The 17989-nt window shown below is 40.1% G+C and overlaps 1 protein-coding gene across 7 annotated transcripts in view; it reads right to left on the bottom strand.

Moving 5' to 3' along the window:
- RAF1 (Raf-1 proto-oncogene, serine/threonine kinase) overlaps nucleotides 1–17989 on the bottom strand; it is a 73521-nt gene extending 55532 nt beyond the window's left edge. For 4 of the 7 annotated variants that reach the window (XM_042236417.2, XM_027957801.3, XM_042236418.2 and 1 more), the window contains exons 1-2: nucleotides 17687–17989; nucleotides 8087–8282 (exon numbers count right to left, since the gene is read on the bottom strand). The gene's annotated coding sequence lies outside the window, so the exon portion shown is untranslated. Of the gene's footprint in view, nucleotides 1–1096; nucleotides 1152–8086; nucleotides 8283–17267; nucleotides 17521–17686 lie in introns of those variants that run through there. The other 3 variants (XM_060402677.1, XM_060402678.1, XM_004018542.5) reach the window with 3 other exon arrangements.

Below are 17989 nucleotides of genomic sequence, written 5' to 3'. Positions count from 1 at the left end.
TTTTGGATGTCAATCTAAAAAAATAGTCTTCACATACATAAGTTGTGAACCATGAAACTAATCAACAAAATTAAACAGAAAATCAAAGTTTTGTTACAGTTTTCGGCAATTTCAGAACATACAAAAGCTAAAATTTGAGAAAACTGATACATTTTCACATCAGGTTTGCAAATGATTCTAGAATCAGTTACTAGTCATCACCTTCTCTATATTCGCTGTGGGCCTAATGCCGTATGTTGTAACCTCTAAAAATAAGTCTCCATTTTAGTAAAATGATGAAACCAGTAACTCAGTGAATAAAAACAAGGAACTGCTGAATGTCAGCACGTTTCACAGGCCACAGCTAATTAGATGATTAAAATGATAAATTTCTCAACTCTTTTTAAAATAATCCAAATATAGGAATGTTAAGAAAAGCTCACTTTTTTTTTTTAACTCAATTTTTACAGCAAATTCTTCTTTTTTTTTTTAAACAATCAAGAACCCATTCCTGGGAGTTTCCATGAACAACATGCACCAGGACAGTCAAGCAAAAAACTGAAGAAATGGAACAGAAGCAGGGTGCCAGTGATTTTCATCTTACACTTTCAAGAAGTAAGATTATCTTTATAAAAGTCTAAACACTGGCAAGCAAGGTACACTTCTGTCCTCAAATGGCCCTAAGAGCACAGCACCTACCACTCAACTCCTAGGGATTAGCAGATAAGTCACAAACATTCTCTTGGCTAAGGCAAAAGGCTTTACAGGCTGTATTTCCACAGTCTGCAGAGTTTTGAGCACTCTTCCCACAATCCTCACGCCCCAAACTACACAAAACACCACGTGACTGAGAAGCCGGTTAGAGCAGGAAGGAACACTCGGATATGCAAACAAAGTAAAAGGGTAGTAAATACAGGGGCCATACTGCGTCTGTGAAAACTGACTTGCTTAAAATTTTTTAGAGAAATCAAGTTATTTCCTAGTCAATTCCTAACAAGCTGTTGAGAAGTGACATTACAAAGGAAACTGGGATCTTTATTCTGAAACTCAGAATCCAGAATACACAGGTTATGATACAGGCATTTTAAACTCAACACATTCATTTCAGACTTCTCACCCTGTGGCTCAGCTCTAGCAGTAACTTCAAAGAACTGCTTCATTCAGAGGCATTTCTAAAAATGAATAAATAGCACCAGATTAATAAAACAGTAATAAATTAATTACTCTGGGAGAGTCTTGGTTGTTTTTTTTTGTTTTTTGGCTTACCATGTGCTATAAAAAAAGTGTTCAGAAAGCAAGCCTGTTTCAGGTGCAAGATTATTAGGGAGCAGCACACATACAAAGTGCTAATAAACAGCCCGAGACAAGCCAGATGCGGCGCGAGCACAACTATGGAAACGTGACAGCCAGTACGCATCGTGCGCCTTTCAGGGACTCGAGTCCTGTGTTTAAGGTCCATCATCTAACTCAGGGCCTAATCTGATGGATAAATGTTTGACTGGAAACACTACCCTATCGACGTCAGGAGATACAGACCTCAGCAGAGCACTCACTCAAACATTCCTCATCGATTGTCTTGTCAGTTACTCTCCTGAAGGGTTAGATACCTTTGGACCATGGTAAGTAAAACAAATGAAAACAACCCCGATTAATCCAGAAAGCTCTTCAGGAGTTCAGTGTACAAGAACCAAAGTGTTCTAAGACTTCGGCCTAAAAGAGTCAAGAAGCAGTTGCGCCAACCTGGGGTTAAGGTTGACTGCTTTACCCTCTCCCTACCTCAGCCAAGCCAAGCCACCAAATAAATTTTACTATTCTTTCCTGAGTAGGGAAACACACACACACACACACACACACACACACACGTGTAAATATCTCACAGAGACGGATGGCATTTTTCTTGAAAATGCCTCAGTGAATCAGTATATAAAATCTGTCTTAAAACCTCACTTTTGAGCTTTTATTCAAATACTACTCTCTTTTATTTCACTTAAAAATATTAAAGTGGTAGAACACAAATACCTAAGGCAACCAGCACTTTGGTGTTAAACTAGATTTTAGAGATATTCTTAAGCCTAATATCAAGTTTCTAAGAATATAGCAATGCATCCTGTGGTTGAGATAGAGTGGAGAAAGTTTACTTCAATCAAGAGAACTTAAAATTTTACATAAATTTACAGTTTATTCCTCTCCACTATCTCACAGTGCTATTAAACAGGCTAAAACCAGGTATTATTCCTAGTTCTTCTGTAGACAAAGAAAACAAGAAGTTCAAAAGGTTTAGTGACAATAAGGGAAGGAAAACAAACAAAAAAACTCAGGTTCTCAGACTCTATGAATTACAGGTCTACCTTAACACATTAAAAAACAAAAATAATTGTTTAACATTATTACTATTACTACTTTGAAATAAATAGTTTATAGGTAATGCGGTATACGGAATAAAGGAAAATATTTGTTTTATATAACATAAGCAATTTAAATGTCCTTCATATTTAAGAGAGTTTTACTTCTTTTCTAAATAATGATTTAGTTCAAATTCATTATCTTAGAGCAGTTGTTTTCCCAATGCTTTTTCTCACATAGCCTTTCTTTCTTCTTATCCATTAAATAATACAGCATAGAAGAGTATCAAAAATATAATCCTGGGACGTGGGTAGTCCAGAGGTTAGTACTCCACACTCCCAATTTAAGGAGGCCTGGGTTGAATTCCTGGTCGGGGAACTAGAGCTCACATGCCACAGCTAAGGGTTCGAGCGCCTCAACTACAGACCTGTCTGCCTCAACCAAGGCCTGGCGCTGCCAAGTAAGTATTTCAAAACGCTCACAGACAATCTCTTATTTAGAAGCTAACTCTCACAATCTGCAGCAAGTGAATAACCAGTGAAGACAAACATGATGAAGGCTCCATTGTGTTTAACGGCTCTGTGGCTCAGGGACTAGAGCACTGGTCTCGTAAACTGTTTTTAGTCATTCTTTTTTAATCTTCACTCCAAAATTTTCCTACTGAGTTGGTAACAAACAGAAATTAGATAAAATAAAATCTCCATGTAATTAGAAGACTGCTAAACTACAAACCATGACTCACTAATTCTGAATATTAGTCAATACAAAAGAACTCCTATACATCAAAATCACCTGGGTACTGCCCTGGAGTTAAAATTCTGTTGTAATATTTTGTAGCTGCTGTGAGTTTTTCTTTGGTTCAAAAGGAGAGAAATGAGGAGAAACGGGTAGCAAGGGCTTGAAAAGACTATTGCTAGACTAAATGACCTGAACACACTAAGATGCCCACAGCTTTAAACAGCCCTTTACTCATGACATTTACTTAAGATGGACTTGGAGCTCACTCCCCTCTACTCAGCATGTTTCACAAACTGCGAAAGTTAAACAATGCATGTGAAGCACAGAGTGCTGGCCTGACACAGTAAATGTTCCCCATTATGATGGAACAGTCAGGAGTTCCAGACAGCCATAAACCTCCAGCCTGGGTTTTTCTGAGTTCAAAGCCTAACACTCTTCACTACTACGGTTACTGTGTTCCAAAATTAAGTCCTAGCTTCCAAAATACAGATCAACTGTTTAGCTCTCACATTACTCGGGTTAACGTGTGCTGTGAGCTCAGTCACTCAGTTGTGTCTGACTCTTTTTGACCCCATTTTGACCTGTAGCCCACGAGGCTCCTCTGTCCATGGAATTTTCTAGGCAAAAATACTGGAGTAGGCTGACATGCTCTCCTCCAGGGAATCTTTCCAACCCAGGGATCAAACCCGCATCTCTTACATCTCCTGTACTGGCAGGCAGAATCCTTTATCACTGAGCCACCTGGGAAGCCCAGTTGGGGAAATAACACAGCTAATATGCTATCTTGTTCATTTGATCTCTGCAAATGATCTCTCTATTCCCAGAGATCTTCTGCAGAGCCTGCATGGAGTAATAATTCTAGATGCTTAACCATCAGTCTATATCTTGGAACCTGTAAACACATTCCTAAATTATCTACACATCAACACATGCCTAAATTACCTGCAATTAACAACCAAGGTAACTTTCTGAAAAATACCTCCTTCTCTGCTTAGACTTATCATTTCCTCAAAAAGCTTCTTATTTTTGTATTTCTCCATGGTAGGAGAAATGAGACAAGATTTACCATCAAAGAGAAGTAAACCTAATGCTATGTACAACTTACAACAAGCCTTAGAAGAAATGTAAAATATCCTACTTCACTGTTCTAAAAAGTAAAATACAGTTAAAAGTAGGTCTATTAACTACAGAGGGTATACGTGAAGTATATGTCGATTGTAACCAGTTAACTACTTAAAGTATTCTAACTCCATATCCTCCTGGTAAATCGGAAAATTAGAAACCAGGCTGAGAGCACAAAGTAGGGGAATGGCAGTACTGAAGCTGAGCCCATTAGCCTCAGAGACGCCGACAGCCACTCCGACCACAACACGAACGCACTCCAAAGCCTAGCACCAACTCAGGATCATTACTGAATTGTACAATGAACTTTTAAAATTACAAAAACCAGTACATCATTTTAGAAATCTCTGCACTAAGCTCACTTTTCAGAGTACTACTATCACATAAAAGTCTAAGCAGCTTAAATATTCTCATAAGAACTGGCAAACTTAGGTGGGTACCCCCAACCACTCTAAACTTTAAAGGCTTTAGGGTGAGCCCACAATTGCTTTATACATATGCAAGTGATTAAGTGTTCCTAGAAGTTTATGAAATATTGATTAGTGGTAAAGAGAAAGAATACTTCTTAAAGTGCTATTTTAACCTAATTCCCTAAATTAAACACGTAAGATTAGAAGAAAAGTTTTCACATACAAAGTCATAGCACTATGATTATCATCTTACAGAAAAAAGGTAATGGAACTAATTATTTCTATTCAAGTCAAAAAGGTTTAGAAAAGACAACTCATCAACAGGGGTATCTCGGGACTCCCCTGGTGGTCCAGGGATTAAGATTCCTCCTTTCCCCTGCAGAGGGTGGGGGTTTGATCCCTGGTGTGGAACTAAGATCCTGCATGGTGCAGTCAAAAAAAGTGTGGGGGGGGGGGCGGATATCTCTGAGGGTCCTGTGAAAAATAAGTATCTGGAGAGGCAAATTAGAGTAGCCTCAATCCCAGCCCTCAATAAACTTATAGTTTAGATGAAGAAGTAACACAAGGACAAGGTGGGGTTAATTATACAAGGCCTGTGAGAAGGAAATGGATCTACTCTAAGCCATAAAGAAAATTATAAAACAGCATTCCCAGAAACCTAACAAAAACCGTAAGTTTGCATCACATCTTCGGGTTACATTCTGAGGTGCAGAGAGGGTGTAGGATGCAGTCAAAAACTAACCTAGAAACCCCTTTAAATCTCTCCTTAAGTCGATGGCCTATATTTAGAGTATTTACTCCATCTTTCTCAGTGCTTCTTCCTCTTTAAAGTAAGGATTACAATGTACCTACATCATCAGGTTTATGGGAAGATTAAACGAATTAAGGTAAACTCTTAAAAGAATCTGGTATGCAGTAGTTAAGATAAAGGTAAGCTGTTATCTTCAGGATGGCTTTTTTTTTTAATGTATCTTTAGACAAAAAAAACACACTCAATTATGAGATGGTCGAATTATAAAGCATGGAAGAATTGAGAATGACAAAGAATAGATTCACTTTCTTCAACTGCAATCAAAATCTCCCAAGAACATATGCTCAGTACCATAAGGAGTGAGTGATGGCTGAAACTGCCTGGACTATTAAAATACTTTTTTGGCAGGACAAAAACATAGTTGAATACTTATTTCTTCTTTTTGTTTTTTGGGGTTTTGGTGTTTTTTTTGCCACAACACACGGCTTGAACCCAGGTTCCCCGCAGTGAGAGCGCAGAGCACTAACCACTGGACTGCCAGGGAATTCCCTGCTCACTTCAATATACTGACAATGCAGTTTCACTCTTCGTTTCTCCTTTAAGCTCATTTCTTTGCTCAGTCTAGCTCTGTTCCATCTGAGGGACTGGGTGATCAATTTTTCAAGATTACTCCAAGCTTCCTTTAAGGAGTACGTGTTTTTCTATTTTCTTTTTTTTTTCCTTTTTTTCATTCAACTGGTCACACAACACTGGAAAAAACCCACCCTCACACATAAAAAGTTTCTGCTGAAACAGACACACTCCAACACTTAAAATATCATCTCATCCAAGCTAGGAAACAATAATAAGTCTGGTTTGGAAATGGCTTAGCTAGTTTCCCAACCAGTCCAAAAGGGCAGCTCAGAGGCACTGCAAGGTGGGGTGTGTGTCAATATTTTGAGTTTCCTCACCCCTCTTTCTCAACTTCTGACCACAAACTGGTAACTTCATCAGATGACTGGCCAGCATAAACGCACATGAAGAAATGTGATACTCTACCCTTCTCATAGTTAGCAAGCTGGGCTGTCCAAGTTTAGAAAAGAACCTAACTCTTTTAAAGGATAACTAATTTTTTAAAAGTTCATCAGCTAGTTCAAACAATTACATTGAAACATCAGTTCCACAGTGAAAGACATATGGAGCCGATTTTATTTTTAACTCTTAGTTTTTCATTATTTTCATTTTAAGTCACTTTGTCTAAACTCTTTAATTCATTTTACTTTTCATCTCCAAATCAGTCACTGCTTCTTCATTTAAGCAGCAACTGTTCATTTTTAAATGAACGGAGCTATTTACAAAGTATATCCTTAAACACAAGTAGAAAAATATGCAACACACAAATAAAATATGGTTTAAGTATGATCACTCTGATGGTCGGGTAATAACGAAGTAAAAAACAGCTACAGAGTGGAAGGGGAAGAAGAGGAAATAAAAACCACCCAGACATCTCATCCTGCTAAGCTAATGCCTGGAAACACTGACTTAACCATACCAATAATTTCTGTTCCACATAAAAGGCATAAATTTTAGTGGCAAGTCCTGCATAATCAACAAGTGATTTAAAAAATAGCCATGCGCTTTCTTCAAAAATAAAGACATGAAATACAAAATAAGTGAATCCACCATTCTGCACACTGGCCTCTCTCACTTGGGCAGGCATTTGAGATTTACCCTCAAGATAAGTACTCCTCCAGGTTTACAACCTTGCCAAAGCTATTTCAAGAAGTAACCATCTGATTCAGTCATTTCTCCAATGATTCCTTTGGAGTCAATGGCTTTCATACAGAAAAATTCCCTGGTCTTCAATGATACCACCAAAGGTAAGCATCTTGCTTGTTTTGAGAACTTGTAAGAATTACAATAAGGTATATCTGTAAAACCATTTGTTTCCCAGAAAATACTTTAAATCAACTTTTCAAGAATATTTTTCTTAAACCAAGGACATGTTCAGAGGTTTCCACTGTAAACTGGACCATTAATTCATTAAAACTCTAATTTATACCCAGCTACTTTGCCACAGGAGTAAAAAAAGAAACTAAATATGAAAATGTAACCTATGTAATTACATGTCAAAGTCTGAATGCCTTAAGGAAAAGAGCTGTATGTGTCTCCTACATCTTGTTATATACTCCGTCAGCCAGTACAGTAGGGCGTCCCTGGTGGCTCAGCAGTAAAGAATCCACCTGCAATGCAAGAGTCAAAGGAGACGCAAGTTCGATCCCTGGGTCGGGACAATCCCCTGGAGGAGGGCATGGCAACCCACTCCAGTATTCTTTCCTAGAGAATCCCCATGGATAGAGGAGCCTGGTGGGCTACAGTCCATAGGGTCGCAAAGAGTCAGACATGACCAAAGTGACTTAGCACACACGCCAGTACAGTACCTTGCACAAAATTAATGTTTAAATATCTGAATAAACTATTAATGGAGAAATGATGTAATTACACTATTTATCCTAAACTTTTCTCATGGATATTGAATCACTACCTACCACATGAAAGTACTGATACAGAGAATCCAATAAAACAGAATGCCTCTCTATATACTGCAACTTGGCACAGAACTGAGTGGAAAAGTGTAAGAAGCACATCATTTGACAATTTCTAATAATCTATTTCAACTGCCAGTGGCTTTGAAGAATATAAAGTTCAAAAAAATAGCCCTTGCCTTGTTAAAGTAGGAAAAAAACAAAAAATCATGACTTACCAAAGACTGCCTATGTGCTAAGAGCTCTCGGGATGACACAGAGGCTACAACAGCAAGAACTGACAGCTGTGTGCGTGCGATGACGGGGGAAAGGAGCGCCTTCTCAAGAAAGCTGTAAGAATGTGGCGCATGGAACGGCCACTTCCAGCCTGAGCAGAGAAGAGGCAGACAATACAGGATGATGTCACTGTAGTATCTGAAATTGAAGGGGAAGCATTTTAATAGGTGCATGTAAATGTTTTTCTTTATAAAAAATAGAATTTTAATGTACATATTTTAGCACCCTACTTTTTTCACTTGGTATATCTTACCACTCAAGGTTAATTGAAATAATTATTTACAAGTTAACTGAATATATTTTAGATTAAAAGGGGATGAAGGGTATAAGGAAGGTAACAGCAACAACTACATGTACCAACTTAATAAAAAACCTTTTTTTTTTTTTTCAAAAACAGAGTCATTAATTGTGTAATTAATTTACCTCTTTGAAGAACATTATATACAAATACATTTATAAAGGAGGAAAAATTCCATAGATGCAAATACAGCCAACTTCCTAAACTTCTGGTTTGCTTAGTTGATCTAATTAGCAGTTAAGAGAAAAGCCTAGAGCCACTTCACATCCATTAGGACAGTTATTATCAAAAAACAAAATATAACAAGTATTAGCAAAGATGCAGATAAACTGGAACTCTCATGCATTGCTGGTGGAAATATAAAATGATGCAGCTGCTGTGGAAAATAATCTGGCAATTCCTCAAAAGTCAGACAGAATTACCATCAGTTCCAGCAATTCCACTCCTGGGTATATACAGTAAAATGAAACAAAAGCAGAGACTCAAACAGACACTTACAAATCAATGTTAACAGCATCATTATTCACAAAAGCCAAAATGTAGAACCTAAGAGCCCATCAACTGCTGAAAGGATAAATATTGTGTGTGTGTGTGTGCGCGCACATGAATATTATTATTCAACCATGAAAAGGAATAAAATTTTGACACACAGTATAATATGGATGAATCCTGAAAATAGTAAGTGAAATAAGCCAGATACAAAATTATAAATATTGTATGATTCCCCAAAAGATCCAAAAGTCAAAGCTATGGTTTTTCCAGTTGTCATGTATGGATGTGAGAGTCGGACCATAAAGAAGGCTGAGAGCCAAAGAATTGATGCTTTTGAACTGTGGTGCTGGAAAAGACTCTTGAGAGTCCTTTGGACTGCAAGGAGAGCCAACCAGTCCATCCTAAAGGAGACCAACCCTGAATATTCACTGGAAGGACTGATGCTGAAACTGAAGCTCCAATATTCTGGCCACCTGATGCAAAGAGCTGACTCACTGGAAAAGACCCTGATGCTGGGAAAGACTGAAGGCAGGAGGAGAAGGGCATGACAAAGGGTGAGATGGTTGGATAGCATCACCAACTAGATGGACATGAGTTTGAGAGAGCTCTGGGAGATGGTGAAGGACAGGGAGGTCTGGCGTGCTGCAGTCCATGGGGTTGCAAAGAGTGGGACACAACTGACTGAGTAACAATGATTCCCTTTATATGAGATACTTGGACTAGCAAATTCAAAGAGAAAGCAGAGCTTACCAGGGGCTGGAGGTAGGGAGGAATTGGGAGTTATTGTATCAATATAATTGTTACAAGGTTCTATCTGGTATGATGAAAAATTTCTAGAAACAGAGTAGCGGTCATGTTTGCACAACACTATGCGCACTTGATGCCATGGAATAATACACTCAAATGTGGTTAAAACAGTAAACTGTATGTTATGTATAGCTTATCTCCACCACTCCCTCCAAAAAAGCCTAAGGGGCCCATATAAGCTCTAAGGAGCTTATATCTAGCCAGAGATGTTTAAGACATCTATATAAAAAATTCAGTTCAATCAACATCATTTAGCACCTTACACTCAACAAATTGAACTGAAATCAGGGGCACCAAACACTGTGCTAAACTCTCGGTATTCAAAGGTGATTAAGAGACAATCCTGTGAGAAAAGATGAGAGGCAAACAAATATTTTAATAAAATACATACCACAATAAATACATATCACATCTACAGTGTACACTATCAAAAAAGTACATACACAAACCATTTAAGTTTAAATAAAAGGTCTTATTATAAAGTCTAGCATTAAATGTAGTGATTTAGATTTAATAGTTTCACCAAAATGCACAGACCTGGTCCCTCAATTTCTCAAATTTTTTCACAAATGTCAACAAAGAAGGACTTGCACACTGAGTAGAAAGCATTAACTTGAATTTATAATCTAATGGGATGATAAACTCACAAATGGCTATGTGATAAAGACAGTCAGAAAAATAAATGCAATGGTTTTAAGGTAGGGTTCAAGGAAGAAAACATAATGAGAAAAAGATCAGGAAATGTATTTAGAAGATGGTGTTCAAAATGGCTCTTAAAAGAGGAACAGATAAAAGTGAGGAAATCGTGTGAATCTCTCCTCAGTAGATAAGGTTACTGAGGCAGGAACTTGCCTAATTCACCCTCCATCACACTAGCCTGCTGCACTTACTTAGGTGCTTTAAAAAAAAAAAAAAAAAAAAAAAGGCTTCTGAATTCCACTGAAGATAGTAAGAGAAACCCACACTACCAAGATATAAAAGCAAGAACTGTATGCTTAGTCTGAAAAGCAAAGGAGACTCTTGGACGATTTGCCAAAGGAAGTAAGGGCAGCTCAACAACATGTGAATATTCCTGTATCATCACAAAACAGGCAGATACCCAAGAATCTCGTAACACACTTCCCTCCACGAAAGAAAGCTGGGTACGGGAAACAAAGGAGAAAGCAGACTTACTCTAAACAGCGTAACTTTCTGTATCCTTTAAATTCTGGAGCATGTGACTGCATAATCTATACAAAAGATTTACAAAACCTAATTTTTAAGATTCTGGTGAGGGGACTTCCCTGGAGGCGCAGTGGTGAAGAGTCTGCCTGCCAACACAGGGGACGTGGGTTCGATCCCTGCTCTGGGAAGATTCCACATGCTGCAGACCAATTAAGCCTGAGCGACGCAAGAACCAAGCCTGTGCTCAGCAACAGGAGAGGCCTCGCGATGAGAAGCCCATACATAGCAACAAAGACCCACCACATCTACCATAAATTTAAAAAAAAAAAAAAGATTCTGGTGAGGGACAGGGAAGCCTGGCATGCTGCAGTCTATGGGGTCACAAGGAGTTGGACTCAATTTCACGACTGAACAATATACATTTAAAAAGTGAATCTGGCAGTAACGTGAAAAATGCAACTGAAAGAAACAAGAAAAAGGAGTTCAGTTTAGAAATTCTAAGGATAGCTCAGGCAAATTCAGTGATAAAAGCCTGAAGTAACCTGGAGAAAGTAGAACACAGCTGAAAGAAGCGTAAAAATATAGTCGTCATGACAACTGAGAGTGACTGAATGTCTGAGGGACATAAGGGCCCACAACATGAATAGAATTTATCTTTATATCTTTATATGTTTTTTATTATAAATCAATATATTCAGAGACAATGAAAAGTAATATAAAGTAATAATAATTAATTTCTGTTTAACAACAACTAGTAACATCTACATGTACTTTCTTCCTATGTGTAGGCTTTGAGTTTTTGTTTTTAAAGCTTGAGATATAACTTCCATCCCATACAAGTCACCCATTTAAAGTGTACAACTCCATGGCTTTTATTAGACTCACAGAGTGGTACATTCACCTTCACAATCAATTTCAGAACATTTTCAATACTTCAAAAAGAAACCCCTATCACTGTTCACTGACATTCCCCTCTCCCTCCAGCCACTGGTAACCACAAATCTACTTTGTCTCTGCAGATTTGCCTGTTTTGGGCACTTCATGCAAAAAGAATCACAGAATATTTTGGGTTTTCTGACTGACTCCTTTATTTAACATGATGTTTGCAAGGTTTATACATACTGGAGAATGTATCAGTTTTGTTGTTGTTCTGTCCCTGAGTCATGTCCAACTCTGAGACCCCCACAGACTGTAGCATGCCAGGTTTCCCTGCTCTTCACTATCTCCTGGAGTTTGCTCAGATGAATTCCTTTTCACTACTGAATAACATTCCATTGTATTAAATGTTGTGTTTTTAACAGAACTACAATCATTCAGATATAGCATTTCTTGTGTCATAAATGCTTCATATATGCCACAGTTCAAGAAAAGCACTGTGCCCCATAAGGGGCTGTCCCACAGTTTACTTATTGTTGAACATCTAAAGTTTTTCCAGTTTTTTCTACCAGAAACAAACTTTTTAAAATGCAAATGGGAACTCCTTTCAAAATAATCTATCTAGATCCAGGGAAATGCCTCTCCCAGAAACTGAGATTCCTAATGAGATTTGCCACAGAGAACAAAAGTCATGTTCTTCTAAGGAAAACTCAGGATTCCATCTACCCTAACGTCCGGAAGCAACAGTTAGAACTGAACAACAGACTGGTTCCAAATAGGAAAAGGAGTACGTCAAGGATGTATATTTTCACCCTGCTTATTAACTTCTATGCAGAGTACATCATGAGAAACACTGGGCTGGAGGAAGCACAAGCTGGAATCAAGATTGCCAGGAGAAATATCAATAACCTCAGATATGCAGATGACACCACCCTTATGGCAGAAAGTGAAGAGGAACTAAAAAGCCTCTTGATGAAAGTGAAAGAGAGTGAAAAAGTTGGCTTAAAGCTCAACATTCAGAAAACGAAGATCATGGCATCTGGTCCCATCACTCCATGGGAAATAGATGGGGAAAGAGTGGAAACAGTGTCAGACTTTATTTTTGGGGGCTCCAAAATCACTGCAGATGGTGACTGCAGCCATGAAATTAAAAGACGCTTACTCCTTGGAAGGAAAGTTATGACCAACCTAGATAGCATATTCAAAAGCAGAGACACTACTTTGCTAACAAAGGTCCGTCTAGTCAAGGCTATGGTTTTTCCTGTGGTCATGTATGGATGTGAGAGTTGGACTGTGAAGAAAGCTGAGCGCCAAGAATTGATGCTTTTGAACTGTGGTGTTGGAGAAGACTCTTGAGAGTCCCTTGTACTGCAAGGAGATCCAACTAGTCCATCCTAAAGGAGATAGGTCCTGGGTGTTCATTGGAAGGACTGATGTTAAAGCTGAAACTCCAATACTTTGGCCACCTCATGCGAAGAACTGACTCACTGGAAAAGACCCTGATGCTGGGAGGGATTGGGGGCAGGAGGAGAAGGGGACGACAGAGGATGAGATGGCTGGATGGCATCACCGACTCGATGGACATGAGTTTGAGTGAACTCCGGGAATTGGTGATGGGCAGGGAGGCCTGGCGTGCTGCGATTCACGGGGTCGCAGAGAGTCGGACACAACTGAGCGACTGAACTGAACTGAAACCTAGGTAAAGGACAGATGTTAAAAGCCATCTAACATGGAAAAGTATGGGATGGGGTGAATTCTGAGAGTAAGCATTGACATATATACACTACCATGTGTAGAACAGATAGCTGTAAGGAAGCTGAGCTCAGCTGGGTGCTCTGTGATGACCTAGAGAGGTGGGGCGGGGGCTGGGGGAAGATTAAGAAGGAGGGGATATACGTATACATATAGCTGATTCCCAGTGTTACAGAGCAGAAAGTAACACAACATTGTAAAGCAATTACACTATATTTTTTTAATTTTGAAAAGAAAAAAAAGAAGTATGTCCCCATAAAACCCAGATTAAGAATGACAACTCATAATTTTAAAGACCCAGTAACATAGTTAACCATTACTAGCCGGACTCTTCCATCAGAAATGTTTACGGATGAAGAAAGTAAATACTCTGTCCAAATGTGATGCCTAGTATTAAGTAGCTTCAAAGAAATCATACCACTTTTCCCTTCCCCAGCAGGATGGAAGACAATAAACAGGAGATAAGTCTTGACTAAAACAGTAAAGATGTATTATTTACTCTTGCTACTGGATGACAGTACATGAAACCCAACAGGCAGAAAGAAGATGTCACCCATATAGTCCACCAGGATCCTCAGAAGCAATTAGACATATCTGGTTCCCCTAAAACATTTTCACTGCCTGTGACTTCCCATTCATTAACCAAAAATGTGAACAATTTCTAAATCACAAAGGTTTTAATTCCAAATCAGTTTTACGATTGTTAATCCCCACCCAGTAAAATCCCTTAGAATCTGATCTAAAAATAAAACTATGTGTCAAGTGTTCCTCAAGAAAAACTATCTACACTGATTGGAATGTGAAGCAATTAACACACTTCTTGAGTGAGTTGCCAAAGAGACTTGAGATAGCCTGGGCCAAAACCAGTAACAAAGGAGCAACACCCAGTTGACATTTTCCTTGGTTAAACTGACATTCTAGGAGTAATTTTAGGAGAAAGGCTAACAGATCTGAAGTTAACTACTAAAATCATTGTGAGCTTCACAAGTATCCTGGGAGAAAAGGAGCAACAGAATGACTCAACCACTATAAAATTAAAGATGAAAACTATAATATGTAATTAAGGAATTTTTACTCACAACTTTAAGGCAAGGAAAAAAAAAAAAAACCAGCCATTTACTATCCTAAGGATTATGGGCAAGGTAGTTAAACCCTGTACCAAAAATACTAACTGAATTGTAACACAAATAACTAGTATCACATTTGCAACCTGGGCAGTTTAGCAAATAAGAATTCTTAGACATCCATACACAAAGATACACACAAAGACACACACACACGCACAACAACCAAAACCCTAAACAACCTCATCCTAAATGAACCCAAGTGTCCCTTGATGTCCCAATTAATTTAGTCAAGGTGAACAATTTTCCAACTACAGTCATTTTTTTCGGAGAACTGACTTTCACAACACACATGATTTAAAAAACAAAAGATCTTTTTAAGTCAAAGCTTGACTTTATGGTTTCATAAACCCCCCACTGTCACATAGTCCACTGCCTTTCAAAGGCACTAGTTAAAATTCTCTTCTGCAAGTCAACATTAAGGCATGCTGTTCATCTAACAAGCTCCTCCCAAGACCAGGATTATGATGTATGGGCTATTATGTTAACATGCAAACAAAAGCACTCCCCATGTAACATTTTTCTATTTTTAGGCAACAGGTTATTAACAAAGCTTTATCTGGAATTAAAATGTGATAGAATCATGCACCTACTACAAACAGGTTACTTGAAATAGTAATTTGAAGTTATTAATTATATTTTCCATTTAATAAGTAACCTAGTGCTTCTGGAGAAGTCAGATTTAACTTCCAAGAAGTTGCTGTTTAATCCTCAGAGCAAACTTCTACTTTGGATTTCACAAGTGGCCTGTTTTAAACTAAAACCAACTAGTCTCAGAGCAGTTAAAATATAATACTTAATGTTTAACCATTCTCCATTTGATCTTTTAGATACTTTTCATCGTAAGTGACCAGCTTAATCTGCTTCTCACTGTTTTCTCCTGCAAAACCAAAACCTATAAAATATGTTCTCCTGTACTTCACTCAAGCCTTCTCCTTTGAAGGCATACACATCTTTTAATTGTTGTTAAATAAGAATTTTAGAAAACTAAGCAATTTCACTACAACTTATAATCACAAACACTGCATATCTAAAAGATAATAAGCTTTTACACAGAAAGAGTAACAGGTTAATTTTCCCAAGTATCCTGTGTTCAACTGGGTCAAATGTTTCTGTTGCATTTTAAACAGCAAGCCCTTAAAGTGATAAGGGTGAAAACAAACCAAAAGAATTTTAATCTTAATGTTCTGGAGTGGTATATAATCATCACAACCCAAAAAAGATTCAGGAACTTCTAGATGAAGTCTGTTAATATCATAATAGTCACTTTAGCACAAACATTAAGCACAACAATACAGCTCTTTGGGGAAAATTATGTTCATAGAGCTAAAGACTTTAAAACAGAACTGGAATCCACAGAATCAATCCGAACAGTTTACTATATAAAACATCTACTAAACTAGAAATAGTTGCATTCTACAATTTTTCAGATTGTTTCATATAATCTGCCAATTTCTAAGCAACTGGGGAGCACAATTTATGTTGTCAACAACCATTTAAAATGCGGTTATAGTAGACTGCCTTACATTTATAAAGACAACACTTTTGTGACCAAGCACAACTTCAGAAGAACCTTTTGCAAGAATCCCGAGAAATATGAATTCTGTTCATTCACCACAGTGCAAGAGCAAAATATTTGACGTAAAGCATTTATCAAAATGTTCTTGACGGAGCTTAACAAAGTAAATCTGTGCAATTACTAACAGCTTTAACATCATCAAGAGAAGGGGGAAAATCGATTATCAGCAAGAAAATTAGCAACATTCGTCTAAAATAACTCCAATTAAACCAACTAGCTCACGATCTTCAACAAAGAAAGATCCTTCGCAAGCTAGGCAACCTTTGTTTCAGACCCTCATCTCTCACCACTTCCTTCCTGCACCCCAGACGGCTTGCTGCTCCCCAAATTCATTCCAACTCCTGCACATCTCGGGGCCTCTGTACCAGCTGTTTCCTCAGCTTAGCCTGCTCCGCCCTCCCCACCTGAAGAGCATTTGCTCAGCACGAAAATCCCCCTCCAGTCTACATGCTCCCTCAACTCCCCCAAGCAAAATGAGTCGTACCAAACTAGCACGACCCTGGGTAAACCCATCCTAATCACAGCGTCTTGTTTTCACATTTGGGAGCGAACAGAGGGGCCGCCTACCTCCACTCAGACCCGAGCGGACGAAGCAGGCAGAAATAATGAACGCGGGCTGAATCCATTCCCTCCTTACGACTTTTCAGAACCCCGTCACACCTAGAGGAGGCACAGCAGACCCTAACCTTCCTCCCACCAGAGAAAGGGGCACACCCTGGCCCCCTGAGAGAGAACAATGAATGAACACAGCCGCCTCGCCTCTCCTCACGTCCAAACGCCTCTCTCGGGGCATCGACTAGCTCTGCAGAGCCTCTGCAGCTGCACAGCCGAAGCGTCCAGGCGGCTCTCACTTCACACAAAGGAGCCCTGGATCTTTATTCCCAAGCATCCTGGGGCCGACCGTCAGTATAAGCATCCCAACGGTATCATCAGTAACGCGCAGAGTCCTGAGCCCCAAGGGGAGGCCCCGATCCCGTCCTTTGTGGTGGGACACCGACCTACTTCCTCCTCTTGTCCCCGACCGCTCTCACCTTCCCGAAAAGGGTGTCACTTGAGAGAAGATGCAAGCCCGGGTCCCCCCACTCTGCGGCCAGAAAGAAACGACGGTGGTCCACCTCAGTGACAACACGGATTCGAGGCGTCTCTGGGCGGATTTTCCCGTGGCCGAAACACAAGGACTGTGCAGCGGGAACTCGGGTGGCGCCCGCACGTCTCCCCGAAACACAAGGAAATCCTGAGTGGGGAATGTGGGGACTCGGCTCGCCGGCCATGACACCGAGCCCCGGGGCCCCCGCCCGCCCAGCGCCACCCGGGGTGACAGCGGCCTGGCCCGGCCCTCCGCCCGACCGCCGCGGGGCCGTTCCGTCAGCGACGCCCTAGCCGGGCCGCCCGGGAACCCGGCCCACTCAGCCCCGCCGCCCCGCTCCCACGGCCCGGCCCTGCAGCCTACCTGAGGGAGCCCGGCCGCCTCCGCGTCCAGTCGTCCGGCGGCGGCGTCTGGTCCGCTCCTCCTCCCCGCGGCGGGTGAGGGAGCGGGAGGCGATCACATTCGGCGCGTCCCCAGCCCAGGGGACGGGGCCCCGGGCAGCTCTCGCATTGTCCCACTCGCGCTCCGCGGCCTCAGGGCACACACCCCAAAGCCCGGCCACCTGTCCCTCTCCGGGGCCCAAGAGCGGCAGGAAAGCCTTCCCGTCTCACTCTCGTTCTCGCCTTAATCCCGCCATCTAAGATGGCGGCCCCAGCGCCCGCACTT

This window comes from Ovis aries, chromosome 19 (genome assembly GCF_016772045.2).
Source record: "Ovis aries strain OAR_USU_Benz2616 breed Rambouillet chromosome 19, ARS-UI_Ramb_v3.0, whole genome shotgun sequence".
NCBI lineage: Eukaryota > Metazoa > Chordata > Mammalia > Artiodactyla > Bovidae > Ovis > Ovis aries.
Note: the sequence above shows the minus strand (reverse complement) of the source record. Positions and strands in the feature narration are given on the sequence as shown.